Consider the following 17,768-nt stretch of genomic DNA (forward strand, 5'->3'; position numbering starts at 1 on the left):
CCAAGGATCAGCATGAGGCTACATTCACACGTCAGTTTTTTCTATATCCAGAAATTCAAATTTTTCTATATCCAGATTTTCGGTCCGTTTTTTGCGGATCCGTTGTTCCTGAAAATGTTTCCGTATGTTATCCGTATGTCACCCGTTTTTTGCGGATCCACAAACATGTATAAATTTCAATAAGCAAATAAAGTTGTTTGGATTAATTTGAAAAAAAAAAATATTAAAATGTAATTTCCAGGAATGGAATACGCATAATGACATCCGAATGTCTTCCGTTTTTTGCGGATCCATTGACTTTGTATTGTACCAGGATCCGAATTTTGCGGAAAAGGATAGGACATGTTTTATATTTAAACGGACATGCGGAACGGAACAACGGAAACGGACAGCACACATTGTGCTGTCCGATTTTTTCCAGGACCCATTGAAAATGAATGGGTCCAGATCTGGTCCAGATCTGTTCCGCAAAAAACAGAACAGATCAGGAAAGAAAAAACGGACGTGTGAATGGACCCTAATAGTGATTCAGTGTATTTCAAAATGTTGTCCATTTCTGAAAAACGGCATAGTTGCTATTTAATGTAATCAAGGTGGTTTGCTAAAATGGTAAGAGGCATAATCCTCAGAGGAGTTAAAGTGGAACCCTGTAATAGGCACTAGTAAGTGGCATGTGTATAAGTTCAATGGGTTTGGTGTCAGAAGAAATCTAATTGAAATTCCTGGGAACTTTTGCCTTGTCACCATGTCTTTTTGAGCTGTGCTTACTGTTGAACTCTGCTGAGTACTTGTATACTAAAAGTACTGCTTCATTCAGTTGGATATGGTTTTCTACACAACGTTATATGGACCAGTGACCCTGCTGCCTCTATACCGCCATGACCAACTTCACCAGCACCTACTATGTCCTTCTCCCATACCATGTAGATTGTAAGCCCTCACGGGCAGGGCGCTCTCTCCTTCTGTACTAGTTTTTAACTTGTCTTGTTTATGATTAGTGCAATTGTCTGTATTATGTATGTATACCCCTTTTCATATGTACAGCGCTATGGAATAAATGGCGCTTTAATAATAAATAATAATAATACAGTCACTAGAAGTTTAATAAAAAGTTCTATACATAAATGAAGAGCAATGATTGAGAGGGATATTCTGTAGTAAATGAAGGAACAATAAAACCCATAATTGTATTTACTGAATATCCTCCTTTTCAATATTTATATTTAATATATTCTTTTTATATACTATGTGTGATGGCCAGCAAATATAGATTAATAACATATCATTATCAACGGCTTAGTGTTTAAATGTAATCCTTTACATGCACATTGCTAGTTTAGGAATACCACAAACAATAATTTCTGTTTAATTAAAAAAATACCCTGATATTCTTTTCTGTATCCTGCTTTTGAAAACAAGAGCCCCAAATATCACTTCTTGCCAAATTCCTCAGAACTAAATGGGGCTTAAGTGTTCTCCACTGAACTATTAACATATATAAAAAAGAAAACAAGATTGAACTTCTGCTCCATTGTTTTCTGGTATTTGTGCCTTATTGCTTAAACGTAAAATGTTATAACTTCTACTAAATCTATCCTCCCGCAAAATAGCTCTTAAATAGAGTATAATAAAATCTTAAATGTTTTGTAGTAATGACTACCAAGCAACTACAGTAGCTACAATGCACATAAATGGTTGGGATACTGATAATTAGATGATCCTCAAAGAGTAAGCAACAAAAAAAAAAATCGCAAAATAGTTGTGGTAGGGTAGAGAAGTGTTCAGGGGAAATTAAAACCACAGTACAGTGCTGGATTTGGTGACACCACTGGTGGCCCATAGATCCAGCAGACTTACAGTGGAATGGAATTCTACCAAGGAGTCTGTTACCTTGATGGCTAGTGTTGCACACAGTGCTTTTTTTGTCAAACATGACTAAATCTAGGACAGAGGCTCCAAATGGAACTTGTGAACACACCTTAGATTTTGCATAATATGGATGATTACAACTTTGTTGAGCAGCATATACTATAAGCTCTTCTGACTACTGCAGATGAGGTTGATTTGTCACTTTAATCTTAAAGTGAATGTTGTCTCGTATTATTGCAGCCTGAGGCAAGTTTCACACTAGAGCGAGAGAGATATGGTAGGCTGTTTTGGCAGGGAACAGCCAGCTGGATCTCTCTGCATTTTGGCATTGAAAGATCTCTGTCGGTCACCATTTTATTTAACGGGGCCAGGCAGGACTTTCAAGCTTCACAATGGCCAACGTTTACTAATCCTGCCTAATTTGTAGGCAGAGAAAAAAGTAAACAGACTGAAAATGCATCAAATCTTTCATAGATGCTGATGCTGGAAGATAAATCTGGTTCATCTTTAGACTGTCTAGTATAGTTTATAAGACTTATTTTTGGCTTTGTTTGCTATGAAAATATGTCCACAAACCTTGAAGATCTGTTCCAATGTGTCACAATCCTGTTTCAGAGTCAAAATCTGTGTCCCGATGTGCCATAATTTGCTCTCCAAGAAAATAATGTGTCCCAATGAGCTTAATTTTTGTCTCACGGAAGGAAAATTTGTCCCAGCTTGCCAAAATTCTGTCTGCCAAAAACTTTACATCAACTCAAAGTTAGCTTAATTTGTGCCACCATTTTCTACCAGAATAATGGATTTCAGCTTTATTAATGTATCTAAAAGTTAAACACAAAAGCTAGTTACACCCACATTTTAGTTTAAAACCAGAACATTTTGAGAATGTCAGCATTCTTTTGGGTGCATTTGATTGATAGACATATCTAAAATGAGGTGCATCCAATTTTTGGCACAAATGATGCCAAGAACGTGGCCAACGTACCATAGTAAATGTGGGCCAACATGTCTCAAACAAAGTACAGTACATCAAAATGTTCACAAAAACAATGCAAAGAAAATGTACTTATCATATTAAATGTTTGCCAATATTCCTTATGCCTGTTTAGTTGTGTCTATGAATATTTTGGCATATCATATTTTCTTATTTGCCTTAGCAGTTGTTGTTTGGCATTGGTAGCTATAAATCAGTTTGCTATCCACTAATATCTCCAAGTAATTTTCTACCTCAATTTTACTTAACTCCCCCAGGACCCTGCCATTTTTCACCCTAAGGACCAGGCCATTTTTTCCAGATCTGACATGTGTCACTTTATGTGGTGATAACTAGTGATGAGCGGCAGGGGTCATATTCGAATTCGCGATATTTCACAAATCAGCAAGGTAATAATCACGTAATATGCAAATTTTCGTAATGGCGAATTTTTACACAATGCAAATTTTTATTGCAAATTTTTCAACGTACAACTATAAGAAAAGGAGATTATAGCACTATATTAGCTAAATTGCTCTATATTCGTTTTTTTTTTGAATATTCGCTATATTGCTATAACTTGGTTTTTTCGAATATTCGTAATATTGTAAAACAAGAATATATAGCAATATAGCGAATATTCGAAAAAAAAACTAATATAGAGCAATTTAGCTAATATAGTGCTATAATCTTTTTTTATAGTTGTCATTTTTTTCAAATCTGAACTTCAGATGAGAAAAAAATTACAAGTATTAGACAAAGAAGATTATAGCACTATATTAGCTAAATTGCTCTATATTTGGGTTTTTTCGAATATTCGCTATATTGTTATATATTCTTGTTTTAGAATATTACGAAGTTATAGCAATATAGCAAATATTTGAAAAAAATGAATATAGAGCAATTTAGCTAATATAGTGCTATAATCTTCTTTGTCTAATAGTTGTAAGTTTAAAAATTTGCAATAAAAATTTGCATTATTAAAATTCGCAAACAACACTACTCCTAAAGTCAAATATACTGCAGCCTTCTCATTGGCCCACAAGCTAGAAGCAGGGAGGGATCATGTGTACTGATTTAAAAAAAATTGAATATTCGAAATTGCGAATATATATCACTATATTCAAAATATTAGCAAATTTTCGAAGAACCTATATTCGGAATAAAAATTTGAAATTCGAATATTCGTGATCAACACTCGTGATAACTTTAACCACCCCAGGACTGCTGTACGCAGGATTGTGTCCTGGCGGTGGCCCTGTTATTCCGAGTGGATGCGCCGGCGCATCCTCTCGCGAGAGGCGAGATTTCCTGTGAACGCGCGCGCGTTCACAGGATCGGAAGGTAAGCGAATGGATCTACAGCCTGCCAGCGGCGATCATTCGCTGGCAGGCTGTAGATGCGATTTTTTTAACCCCTAACAGGTATATTAGACGCTGTTTTGATAACAGCGTCTAATATACCTGCTACCTGGTCCTCTGGTGGTCCCTTTTGCTTGGATCGACCACCAGAGGACACAGGCAGCTCAGTAATAAGTAGCACCAAGCACGACACTACACTACAACCCCCCTGGTCACTTATTAACCCCTTATTAACCCCTGATCACACCATAAAGACTCCCTGATCCCCCCCTGTGATTGATAACTCCCCTGTCATTGATCACCCCCCTGTAAGGCTCCATTCAGACGTCCGTACGCGTTTTGCGGATCCACGCATCCATGGATCGGATCCGCAAAACACATACGGACGTCTGAATGGAGCCTTACAGGGGGGTGATCAATGACAGGGGGGTGATCACCCCATATACACTCCCTGATCACCCCCTGTCATTAATCACCCCCCTGTCATTGATAACCCCCCTGTAAGGCTCCATTCAGACGTCCGTATGTGTTTTACGGATCCACGCATCCATGGATCGGATCCGCAAAACACATACGGATGTCTGAATGGAGCCTTACAGGGGGGTGATCAATGACAGAGGGGTGATCACCCCATATACACTCCCTGATCATCCCCCTGTCATTGATCACCCCCTGTAAGGCTCCACTCAGACGTCCGTATGTGTTTTGCGGATCCGATCCAAGGATCCAAAATCACATACAGACCTCTGAATAGAGCCTTACAGGGGGTGATCAATGACAGGGGGGTGATCAGGGAATCTATATGGGGTGATCACCCCCCTGTCATTGATCACCCCCCTGTAAGGCTCCATTCAGATGTCCGTATGTGTTTGCGGATCCGTAGATCCGCAAAACACGGACACAGCGGATCCGCAAAACACATACGGACGTCTGAATGGAGCCTTACAGGGGCATGATCAATGACAGGGTGGTGATCAATGACAGGGTGGTGATCACCCCATATAGACTCCTTGATCACCCCCCTGTCATTGACCCCCCCCCTGTAAGGCTCCATTCAGACATTTTTTTGGCACAAGTTAGCGGAAATGTATTTTTTATTACAAAATCTCATATTCCACTAACTTGTGTCAAAAAATAAAATCTCACATGAACAATAGCCTCACGGAGTCCAAATGCATAAATTTTTTTAGACATTTATATTCCAGACTTCTTCTCACGCTTTAGGGCCCCTAAAATGCCAGTGCAGTATAAATACCCCACATGTGACCCCATTTCGGAAAGTAGAAACCCCAAGGTATTCGCTGAGGGGCATATTGAGTCCATGAAAGATTGAAATTTTTGTCCCAAGTTAGCGGAAAGGGAGACTTTGTGAGAAAAAACTAAAAAAATCAATTTCCGCTAACTTGTGCCAAAAAAAAAAAAAATTCTATGAACTCGCCATGCCCCTCATTGAATACCTTGGGGTGTTTTCTTTCCAAAATGGGGTCACATGTGGGGTATTCATACTGCCCTGGCATTTTAGGGGCCCTAAAGCTTGAGAAGAAGTCTGGGATTCAAATGTCTAAAAATGCCCTCCTAAAAGGAATTTGGGCCCCTTTGCGCATCTAGGCTGCAAAAAAGTGTTACACATGTGGTATCGCCATACTCAGGAGAAGTTGGGCAATGTGTTTTGGGGTGTCATTTTACATATACCCATGCTGGGTGAGATAAATATCTCGGTCAAATGCCAACTTTGTATAAAAAAATGTGAAAAGTTGTCTTTTGCCGAGATATTTCTCTCACCCAGCATGGGTATATGTAAAAAGACACCCCAAAACACATTGCCCTACTTCTTCTGAGTACGGCGATACCAGATGTGTGACACTTTTTTGCAGCCTAGGGGGGAAAATGGGCCCACGTTCCAAAGAGCACCTTTCGGATTTCATAGGGCATTTTTGAAAGAAGACACCCCAAGGTATTCCGTAAGGGGCATTGCGAGTTCCTAGAATTTTTTATTTTTTGTCACAAGTTAGCGGAAAATGATGATTTTTTTTCCTTACAAAGTCTCATATTCCACTAACTTGTGACAAAAAATAAAAACTTCCATGAACTCACTATGCCCATCATGAAATACCTTGGGGTGTCTTCTTTCCAAAATGTGGTCACTTGTGGGGTAGTTATACTGCCCTGGCATTTTAGGGGCCCAAATGCGTGCAAAGTAGTTTGAAATCAAAATCTGTAAAAAAAAATGGCCTGTGAAATCCGAAAGGTACTCTTTGGAATGTGGGCCCCTTTGCCCACCTAGGCTGCAAAAAAGTGTCACACATGTGGTATCGCCGTACTCAGGAGAAGTTGGGGAATGTGTTTTGGCGTGTAGTTTTACATATACCCATGCTGGGTGAGATAAATATCTCGGCAAAAGACAACTTTTCCCATTTTTTATACAAAGTTGGCATTTGACTGAGATATTTATCTCACCCAGCATGGGTATATGTAAAATGACACCCCAAAACACATTGCCCAACTTCTCCTGAGTATGGTGATACCACATGTTTGACACTTTTTTGCAGCCTAGGTGGGCAAAGGGGCCCACATTCCAAAGAGCACCTTTAGGATTTCACAGGCCATTTTGTACACATTTTTATTTCAAACTACTTTGCACGCATTTAGGCCCCTAAAATGACAGGGCAGTATAACTACCCCACAAGTGACCACATTTTGGAAAGAAGACACCCCAAGGTATTTCATGACGGGCATAGTGAGTTCATGGAAGTTTTTATTTTTTGTCACAAGTTAGTGGAATATGAGACTTTGTAAGAAAAAAAAAATCATCATTTTCCGCTAACTTGTGACAAAAAATAAAAAGTTCTATGAACTCACTATGCCCATCAGCGAATACCTTAGGGTGTCTTCCTTCCGAAATGGGGTTATTTGTGGGGTTTTTCTACTGTCTGGGCATTGTAGAACCTCAGGAAACATGACAGGTGCTCAGAAAGTCAGAGCTGCTTCAAAAAGCGGAAATTCACATTTTTGTACCATAGTTTGTAAATGCTATAACTTTTACCCAAACCATTTTCTTTTTACCCAAACATTTTTTTTATCAAAGACATGTAGAACAATAAATTTAGAGAAAAATCTATATATAGATGTGTTTTTGTTGAAAAATTTTACAACTGAAAGTGAAGTTTCATTTTTTTGCAAAAAGTTAGGTAAATTTTGATTAATAACAAAAAAAAGTAAAAATGTCGGCAGCAATGAAATACCACCAAATGAAAGCTCTATTAGTGAGAAGAAAAGGAGGTAAACTTCATTTGGGTGGTAAGTTGCATGACCAGCAATAAACGATGAAAGTAGTGTAGTGCAGAATTGTAAAAAGTTGTCTGGTCATTAAGGGTGTTTAAGCTAGGGGGGCTGAAGTGGTTAAAACTCTTTTAATTATCCAAGCCATTCTGAGATTGTTTACTCGTCACATATTGTACTTCATGACAGTGGTAAATTTAAGTCAAAATATTTAGTTTTTATTTATAAAAAGAAATACCAAATTTAAAAAAATTGGAGAAAAATTAGCAATTTTCCAAATTTCTATTTCTCTGCTTTTAAAACAGATAATGATATATATATTACATTTTCTTTTTTTGGGACGTTAGAAGGCTTAGAAGTTTAGAAGCAAATCTTAAAATTTTAAAGAAAATTTCCAAAACCCAATTTTTAAGGACCAGTTCAGGTCTAAAGTCACTTTGTGGGGATTACATAATAGAAACCACCCATAAATGGCCCATTTTGGAAACTACACCCCTCAAGGTATTCATAACTGATTTTACAAAATTTGTTAACCCTTTGGAGAATAAAAGGAAAATGTAGATGAAATTTCAGATTTTTACTTTTCTGGCAGATTTTCCATTTTAATCCATTTTTTTTCAGCTAACAAAGCAAGGGTTAACAGCCAAACAAAACTCAATATTTATTACCCTGATTCTGTCGTTTGTAGAAACACCCCATATGTGGTCGTAAACTGCTGTACGGGTACAAGGCAGACTGTAGAAGGAAAGGAACGCCATATAGCTTTTGGAGGACAGATTTCACTGGAATAATTTTAAGCTGCCATGTCACATTTGAGGACCCCCTGATGCCCCCCTAGAGTGGAAACTCCCAAAAACTTACCCCATTTTGGAAACTACGGGATAAGATTGCAAGTTTTTTTGGTACTATTTTAGGGTACATATGATTTTTGGTTAACCTATATTACACTTTTTGTGAGGCAAGGTAACAAAAAATAGCTGTTCTGGCACCATTTTTATTTTTTGTTTTTTACAATGTTCATCTGACAGGCTAGATTGTGTGCTATTTTTATAGAGCAGGTTGTTATGGATGCGAATATACCAAATATAACAGCTGGTTTCAGTTTTACATAATAAAGCATTTTTGAAAAAAAAATTTTTTTTGTGTCTCCATATTATGAGGGGTTAGGTCATGTGATATTCTTATAGAGCAGGTTGTTACGGATGCTTCAATACCTAATATGCATCCTTTTTTTTAATTTAAGTTTTAGACAATAAATACATTTTTTAAAGAAAAAAAATCATATTTTAGTGTCTCCATATTCTGAGAGCCATAGTTTTTTTTTATTTTTTGGGTGATTTTCGGGGTGCGTATGACTATTTGATCGCTTGGCATTTCACTTTTTGTGATGTAAGGTGACCAAAATTGCTTTTTTTACACCATTTTAATTTTTTACGGTGCTCGCTTGAGGGGTTAGATAATGTGATATTTTTATATAGCAGGTTGTTATGGATACGGCATTACCTAATATGTATATTTTTTATTTATTTACATTTTACACAATAACAGCATTTATGAAACGAAAAAAATCATGTTTTAGTGTCTCCATATTCTGAGAGCCATAGTTTTTTAATTTTTAGGGGGTTTGTCTTAGGTATTGCCTAATTTTTTGCAAGATGAGATGACGGTTTGATTGGATTTTTTGGGGTGCCTATGACTTTTTGATCGCTTGGTATTTCACTTTTTGTGATGTGAGGTGACAAAAATTGATTTTATGTTTTACAATGTTCACCTGAAGGGTTATGTCATGTAATATTTTAATAGACTAGGTTGTTACAGACACAGAGATACCTAATATGTCTTATTTTTTTTATTTTTTTCACTTTTAACACAATAATAGCATTTTGGAAACCAAAAAAAAAATCATGTTTTAGTGTCTCCATATTCTGAGAGCCATAGTTTTTTTTATTTGTTGCCTGATTGTTTTATTTAGCGGCTAAATTTTTGCAGGATTAGGCAACGGTTTGATTGGCATCATTTTAAAAGGCATACGCCTTCTTGATCGCTTGGTGTTGAACTTTTTGTGATGTAGGTGACCAAAATTTTTTTGTTTTAGCACAGCTTTTATTTTATTTTTTCTACGGCATTCAGCTGAGGGGGTAAATCATGTAAATTTTTTTATAGAGCTGGTCTTTATGGATGCAGCAATACCTAACATGTCTGTTTTTCTTTTTTTTGTATTTTTGTATTTTTTTTTACAATTTTATGTGTTTCATTTTAGGAAAAGGGCTTTTTTTTTACTTGAAACCTTATTTTTTTATTATGAAAAACCCTTTTTCTTTTTGTCCCACTATGGGACTTCAACTTCTGGGGTCTGATCCCCTCTGCAATGCATTACAATACATTGTGTATTGTAATGCATTAGTGATGAGCGACAGGGGTCATATTCGAATTCGCGATATTTTGCGAATATTTCATAGAATATTCGCAAATTCGAATATTCGTTATATTCTATGATATTTTTACTAGAAAAATCGTCAAGGTAATGATTGTGTAATATGCAAATTTTCGTAATGCAAATTTTCGTAATGCTAATTATTATTGCGAATGTTTCTACTTTTAGACAAAGAATATTATAGCACTACATTAGCTAAATTGCTCTATATTAGTTTTTTTTATATTCGCTATATATTGCTATAACTTTGTTTTTTTGAAAATTCGGAATATTCTAACACAAGAATATATAGCAATATGGTGAATATTCGATAAAAACGAATATAGAGAAATTTAGCTAATATAGTGCTATAATCTTCTTTGTCTAATAGTTGTAATTTTTTTCTCATCTGAAGTTCAGATTGGAATTTTTTTTTACAACTTTTAAAAAAAAAGATTATAGCACTATATTAGCTAAATTGCTCTATATTCATTTTTTTCAAATATTCGCTATATTGCTATGACTTCGTTTTTCGAATATTCGTAATATTCTAAAACAAGAATATATAGCAATATAGCGAATATTAAAAAAAAACGAATATAGAGCAAAATTCGCAAACAACACTACTCCTAAAGTCAAGTATATTGCAGTATTCTTATTGGTCCACAAGCTAGAAGCAGGGAGGGATCATGTGTACTGATTAAAAAAAAAAAATTTGAATTAAAAAATAAAGGGAAAAAAATTCGAATATTCGAAATTGCGTATATATATCACTATATTCGAAATATTCGCGAATTTTCGAAGTACCTATATTCGCGATAAAAATTCAAAATTCGAATATTCGTGATCAACACTATAATGCATTGGCTGTCAGCTTTTATGCTGACAGCCTGCCTGTGAGACCCAGCCTTACGCTGGGTTCACACCTGAGCGTTCTGAAAGGAGCGCTCTGTATGCGCGATTGTACCGGCGTTTGCAATCGCGCATACAGAGACAAGCGAACGCCCATTGTCGCGCGCTCCCGAAAGTCTATGTATGGGAACGCGTGACAAGACGCCCCAAAGAAGCTCATGTACTTCTTGGGGCGTTGGGCGTTTTACAGCCCCCATTTTTAAGGCCCCCATTTTGAACCTGTAGCAAGGATCTAACATTGTGGAAAGAAAGTAGTCATACCTCTGCTGAATGGTGATAATGCGGCTGTCTCTACACAAGCAACTCAGCGTGCATCTGGCTATTTGCACAAGGGACTTAGAGGGACTCCTCCATCTTCTTTGCATACTGCCATGGTATGTTGGCGTCATCTTTGTCATCTTCATCGTCGCCCTCTAGTTCCTCTTCATCCTCCTTCTCCTCCTGTGCCAGTCTGCTATCACAGGGCTCAAGTGGCCGTGAGATGTAGGCGCCATGTCTTCTGTCCCCTCGCCAGTCAAATTTTTCAGCATCCCCTGCAGGACATGAAGGAGTGGAATGACAATCATTCATCCCAAAGACCTGGCAACTGACAAATAAAGTGGCCTCCTCAAAGGGCCTGCAACTGTCTAACATCTAAGTTACACCAGGGAGTTGCTCTGTCCTTCTGCATCATCCAGAAATCGGTCAGAGGGTTTCCTGTGCACATAAAGTTGGTCCAACATGTGAAGCGTGCTATATATATATATATATATATATATATATATATATAGTGCTATATATTTGTTTTTTAGAATATTTGTCATTTTTTTCCATCTGAAGTCATGATTCTTCCCTGCTTAAGTTTCTTGTGGGCCAATATCCTGCCCTGCAGTTAAAATTTAGGGAGAATATATCCTGGTGCACAACATGCATAGCTAGTCCTTTCTGGTAGCGAAACAGCTGCTGTGCTTTAGAATGACAGGCAGGTCACATATATGGATGTGCACATCATCGTGCAGGCCAACAAAATTCTTGGCTAACCCCTAACTATTTATATTTTTGTGACTTGTGGTGGCATAATAGGGACGCTGTGCTTTCTGTGTGATTATTTATTGGTATTATAACCATCCATCACATCAGTTTAGACAACACTTTGTCTCATTTTATTTTATGTACCATCTGACTTATCTGACATACCAGTTTTAGGATTGTTTTGGTGGCTCCGTGCACTTGTCACTTTATCCTCCTGCATCTTTTTACCACTTATTGAAACCGTTGTATATTGGTGGCTCCGTGCACTTGTCACTTTATCCTCCTGCATCTTTTTACCACTTATTGAAACCGTTGTATATGTAGTATCAATTATTGTGTCTTTCTATTATTAAAGATTTATCAATTATATATGTGTGTGACTTTTTAGGTTATCTATTTATGTACACACATTTTCTTACACGCTAGCTTAACCTAACCTTTGGTTGTGTCCATTTTGAACTGTGCCTACAGTGGAGGGTAAGGACAAGGTGGAGGATGAGGAGGCAAAGGAGGACATTGGCGCAGAAATCCCACGATTATAATGCAGAGGCGGAATTGACATAATCTGGCCAAGTTGCTGGTGTGCCTGGGCCGGAACCACATTTACCGAGTGTGTTTTAAACCACATATATTGTCCTTGACCATAATTACAGGTCTACATGTCAGCGCTGTCCTGAACTGTACCAGACACCGACAGGCTCAAGGACTGGCTGTCACGGCTGAGGATGGGGAAAATCCTCAGCTGTGCGATGCCAGATGATGTCCGGTCGCTACCAGGCCAGGGCAACAGAATTAGGGAGCAGGTCACCTCCTAGTGCGTCCCTAACACTGACCCTGTCTCCTGTCCGTATGAGCCGACCCTGATGGTAGGAGGGCTCATACTCTGGAACCTAATATTCCCTGCAAGCCCTCAGGATGGCCCTGAACTAAGGAGCAGGGTAAGACAACCCACTCCTCCTAGGCACGGAGGAGCAGGAGTCTCACTGGCCAAGCAGCATGAAGATGGGGAACATAAACAGATCTATGGACATGACAGGTGAACCCAACAGTTCCACACTTGACAACCAAACCAAACCGCTGACAACCGTATGCGGTTCAGGAGTCACGGTCATGGCCATGGCCGTGACACTCCCACCCCTCAAAGCCCCCCCACCAAAAAAAGGAAATTGGTGAGAGACTAATAAAAAAAAAGGGGATAGGAGAAGGGAACGTCCACTCTCATGAGATGGTTCTAAAAAAGTCGCTGCCAGCTGCATCCTCTCCCAGCACACACTCAGCCAGTCCAACGAGGCCTTCAGCCCGACACAGCGACACGGGAGGAGAACCACTGAGAATGGACGAGGGGACTCTCCACTCACGTCCCCACTCCAGTCGCTGCCAGCAGACACTCCTAACCAGCACGCAGCCGGACCACTAACGAAGTGCTGCCAGCAAACGACCAGAGATGGGAACATGGAGAGGGACACGGAAGGTAAGGACACGGAAGGTAAGGTGGCGGGGAAAAAGCCACCAACCGTGCCGTTAACGGTGATCCCCCCGGAACGCTCTCCCTTCGGAGAACGCGCATGCAGGCCACAAGAGGATGGCACTGCATGCTGCACCCTCTTTCGAAGGTGTGGCACACCAAACAAAACACACGTGCAATGCAAAATCAGGGGGACGCCAAGACAAAACACGATGAAGAGATGGCGGGGAACGCCACTCACCGCGCCGTCAGCGACGAAACCCCCACAACGCTCTCCCTCTGGAGAACGTGCATGCACCCCTTCCGCAGATGGCGGTACATGCTTCACCCTCTTTCGAGGGAACACAACTCCAAGCAAGGAGCCATTCCGGTCATACTGTCACGGCTGAGGATGGGGGAAACCCTCAGCTGTGTGATGCCAAGAGATGTCCGGTCGCTACCAGGCCAGGGCAACAGAATTAGGGAGCAGGTCACCTCCTAGTGCGTCCCTAACACTGACCCTGTCTCCTGTCCGTATGAGCCGACCCTGATGGTAGGAGGGCTCATACTCTGGAACCTAATATTCCCTGCAAGCCCTCAGGATGGCCCTGAACTAAGGAGCAGGGTAAGACAACCCACTCCTCCTAGGCACGGAGGAGCAGGAGTCTCACTGGCCAAGCAGCATGAAGATGGGGAACATGAACAGATCTATGGACATGACAGGTGAACCCAACAGTTCTACACTAACCTGCCACAGCCTTGCTGACTGGAACCCGTGCTCAGAAAACGCTGTCCACCGAAACATAAGACAAACAGCACACACATAAGAACACTCAGGAACCAGGACATCCATAGCTGCACTAAAAACTAAAGACATAAGACATCAACAAAACATCAAGGTAGAGGATTTATGACCTGAAGGGTGGCCCTTACTAGAAGGACAGTTACAGGGTAACAGGAGAACAACTCCAGCAACATGCCTGGAGTACCCCACCAGAGAACTGATCTGGACTGAGACTTTATAGCCCATGTAACCACACCCCACAGTCAGACACACCCAGTGACTCACACATACACTGGGAAGGGAGTTAACCCTTCCAGCACCAGGGAAGGGAAACACCAACTAAAAGGGAAAGTGCACACAATAACAAAACCTAGTGCACACATACACCCACACCTAACAGAAAGGTTGCTAGGTGCAACCGCATGCACAGCATAGCAAGCTGCCACATACATACCGTTGCCAGCGGCAACCACAGGTGAGGCAAATACCACTGCCCTCACCTGTGATTGACAACCAAACCAAACCGCTGACAACCTTCTGCTCCACATACATGTGCAGGGATGACAGCTTGGGACTCTCACCTTTCTTGGGCACAAGAAATCAGTTCTCTGAAGTGTTCAGAGTCCGCGATATGGAAAGGGAGGGACTGTAGTACCAGTCACTTGGCCAGATGCATGTTCAGCGTCTGCACCAATGAATGAGTGCATGGGTACCAGTGCAGGAGTGCAGGGCGAAAGGATGAGGCAGAGGCGAAGTCAAATAAGCAATAGGTCAGAGTTGGCGGCACAAGAATGGGTCGGTAACAGGAAAGCCGAGGCAAGCAGGCAGGGATCAAACAGGTAGTGGAGTCCAGAAACACAAGCACGGGTCAGGTAAACAGGAACACAAGCAGAGATAACAGCAACCTTTGCAGGACCTTGATGCTCAGGCAGCTGGGAAGGGGCTGGAATGCTTATATAGGTGCAGGAAGGCTAGTGTTGGTCAGCATGGTCACATGTGCTAATCCCATAACTCACAGGAAGTGATGCGTGCATGCCCTTAAGGAAGTGCTACAGGGAACAAGCTGAAAACATGCTTTGTCCAGAGCAAGAAGTAAACCATGGAGCAGATTCGCCGCGGAGCACAGAACACGGCACCGCGGGGAGAAGCAGGGGGACATCGGCAAACAGCAATTGCTGTTATAGCGCCAATATATTAGACCGCAGGTTGAAAATGAGTCTGATGCACAGTAAGTCTATGTATAACAGAACAGATTAAGTAAAATGTCGCAGAAGATGAGATAGGTAAATGCACATATATATTAGACTGCCGGATGACAATGAGTCTGATGCACATTACGTCTATGTATAACAGAACAGATTACTTATTAATGGTGCAGCATATGAAATAGGTAAATGTTCCTAAATATTAGACCCCCTGTCAATGAGTATGATGCACAGTAAGTCTATGTATCACAGAGAATAAACAGCACAGCAGATATACAAGATACACAGGGCGATTACACTGAGCGTGCACCCTCCTGCAGTGTCTAAAAATTCTTCCTACTGTCTCCCTACAATGTCCCTATCCAATTTTCAATGTCCAATGCTCACTTCATGGTAAACCGCTTTGTTTGAGTCCTTTATAGAGCTATGACATCATGCATGGTGTATATCTGCTGATTGGCTGGCTGTAAGGCATTATGGGTCAAATCTTATTCCCGGGCTTCTTACTTTCACGTTGTAACACGTGTAATCGCCATTTTATGTAAAAATTGATTTGTTACAACAAAGCGAGGGAAAATTCGGTTTTGTGGTGAATTCTATTTTTCCCAAAATTCAGATCAAAACAATATATCAAATATCTCAGTAATGGAAAGTTCATATCTGGCAGATGTACTGTAGAAAATTATGTTACTAAAAATCTGTTCAATACATCTAACTCAAATTTTTGCAACATGTGCAGTTCTGGTAAATAGTACAATTGCAGACATTTTGACAACAGATCTACCATTTGTGCACATAATTTTATTTTATCCAATATATTTAACACACAAAACAAATTACAAATTTCTACCACTTTTTTATGTATAGCTCAGGTGTAGGGTTGAGCAAACCCGAACTGTAAAGTTCGGTTCGTACCAAACTTTAGGATTTTTGGAACCCGGACTCGAACTCGAACTTTTCAGTAAAAATTTGGGTTCGGGTTCGGTGTTCGGCGAGTTAATGGTGCTTTTTGAAAGGCTGAGCAGCCAATCAACAAGCATTTAACTCGTGTGCCCTTAGAACCCATCACAGCCATGCCTACTAATGGCATGGCTAGGATTGGCCAGTGCAGCATGTGACCTAGCCTCTATATAAGCTGGAGTCATGTATTGCTGCACATCACAGAAGTGCTTGTTAACTCAGCAATCTACATAGATTTTGTTTTGTGGGTGCAGTGCACAATGTTTTTACCCTGCCCTGAGCCCAGTGACATAGAAAAATAACTCTTATCCGTCTGTTAATTAGGTGGGCATCAGTGGCCATTTTATGTAAGTTCAGTGCACCAGCACAGCATATGTGCATTTGTGACAGTCAAATACAAGCTTGAAATACTGCAATCATTTTTTGGGTTGAAAAAAATACCCATTTTTGGTTATATGTCAGTTTGAAATACAAGCTTGAAATACTGCTTGAAATACTGCCATAATAATCTGGGGTTAAAAAAACACCCATTTTTGGCAATACCCTACATCTGAGGCCTATGCTGCATTGGTTACTGTGAAATACAATCTTGAAATACAGAAAAAATATTCTGTTATAAAAAAACACCCATTTTTTTGCAATACCCTACATCTGGGGCCTGTGCAGCATTTGCTAATGTGAAATGCAAGCTTGAAATACTGCAATAATATTCTGTGTTTTAAAAAACACCCATTTTAGCAATACCCTACATCAGGGGCCTTTTCAGCATTTGTCAGTGTGAAATACAAACTTGACATACTGCAATAATATTCTGTTATTAAAAAACACCAATTTTTGCAATACTCTACATCAGGGGCCATTTCAGTATTTGTTAGTGTGAAATAAAAGCTTGAAATACTGCAATAATATTTTGTTATTAAAAAAAACACCTATTTTGGGCAAAATACAAAATTTGCGTCGTTCGCTGCATCTGTCAGTGTGAAATACAAGCGTTAGAAACTGCTGTTATATTATGTTATTTAAAAAAAAATCATTTTAAGCAAAATACAAAATTTGCGGCCTTTGCTGCATCTGTCAGTGTGAAATACAAGCTTGAAATACTGCAATAATATTCAGTGTTTAAAAAAAATACAGATTTTTGGCAATACCCTACATCAGGGGCCTTTTCAGCATTTGTCAGCGTGAAATACAAGCTTAAAATACTGCAAAAATATTCTGTTATTAAGTAAACACCCATTTTTGGCAATACCCTACATCTGGGGCCTTTTCGGCATTTGTCAATGTGAAATACATGCTTAAAATACTGCAAAAATATTATGTTATTAAAGAAACACCCTTTTTTTGCAATACCCTACATCTGGGGCCTACGCAGCATTTGTTAATGTGAAATACAAGCTTGTAATACTGCAATAATATTCAGAGTTTTAAAAAACACAAATTTTTGGCAATACCCTACATTAGATGCCTTTCATTGTGAAATACAAGCTTGAAATACTGCAAAAATATTCTGTTATTAAAAAACTCCCATTTTTGGCAATACCCTACATCAGGGGCCTT

The sequence above is a fragment of the Bufo gargarizans genome, chromosome 3, assembly GCF_014858855.1.
Source record: "Bufo gargarizans isolate SCDJY-AF-19 chromosome 3, ASM1485885v1, whole genome shotgun sequence".
NCBI classification, from domain to species: Eukaryota; Metazoa; Chordata; class Amphibia; order Anura; family Bufonidae; genus Bufo; species Bufo gargarizans.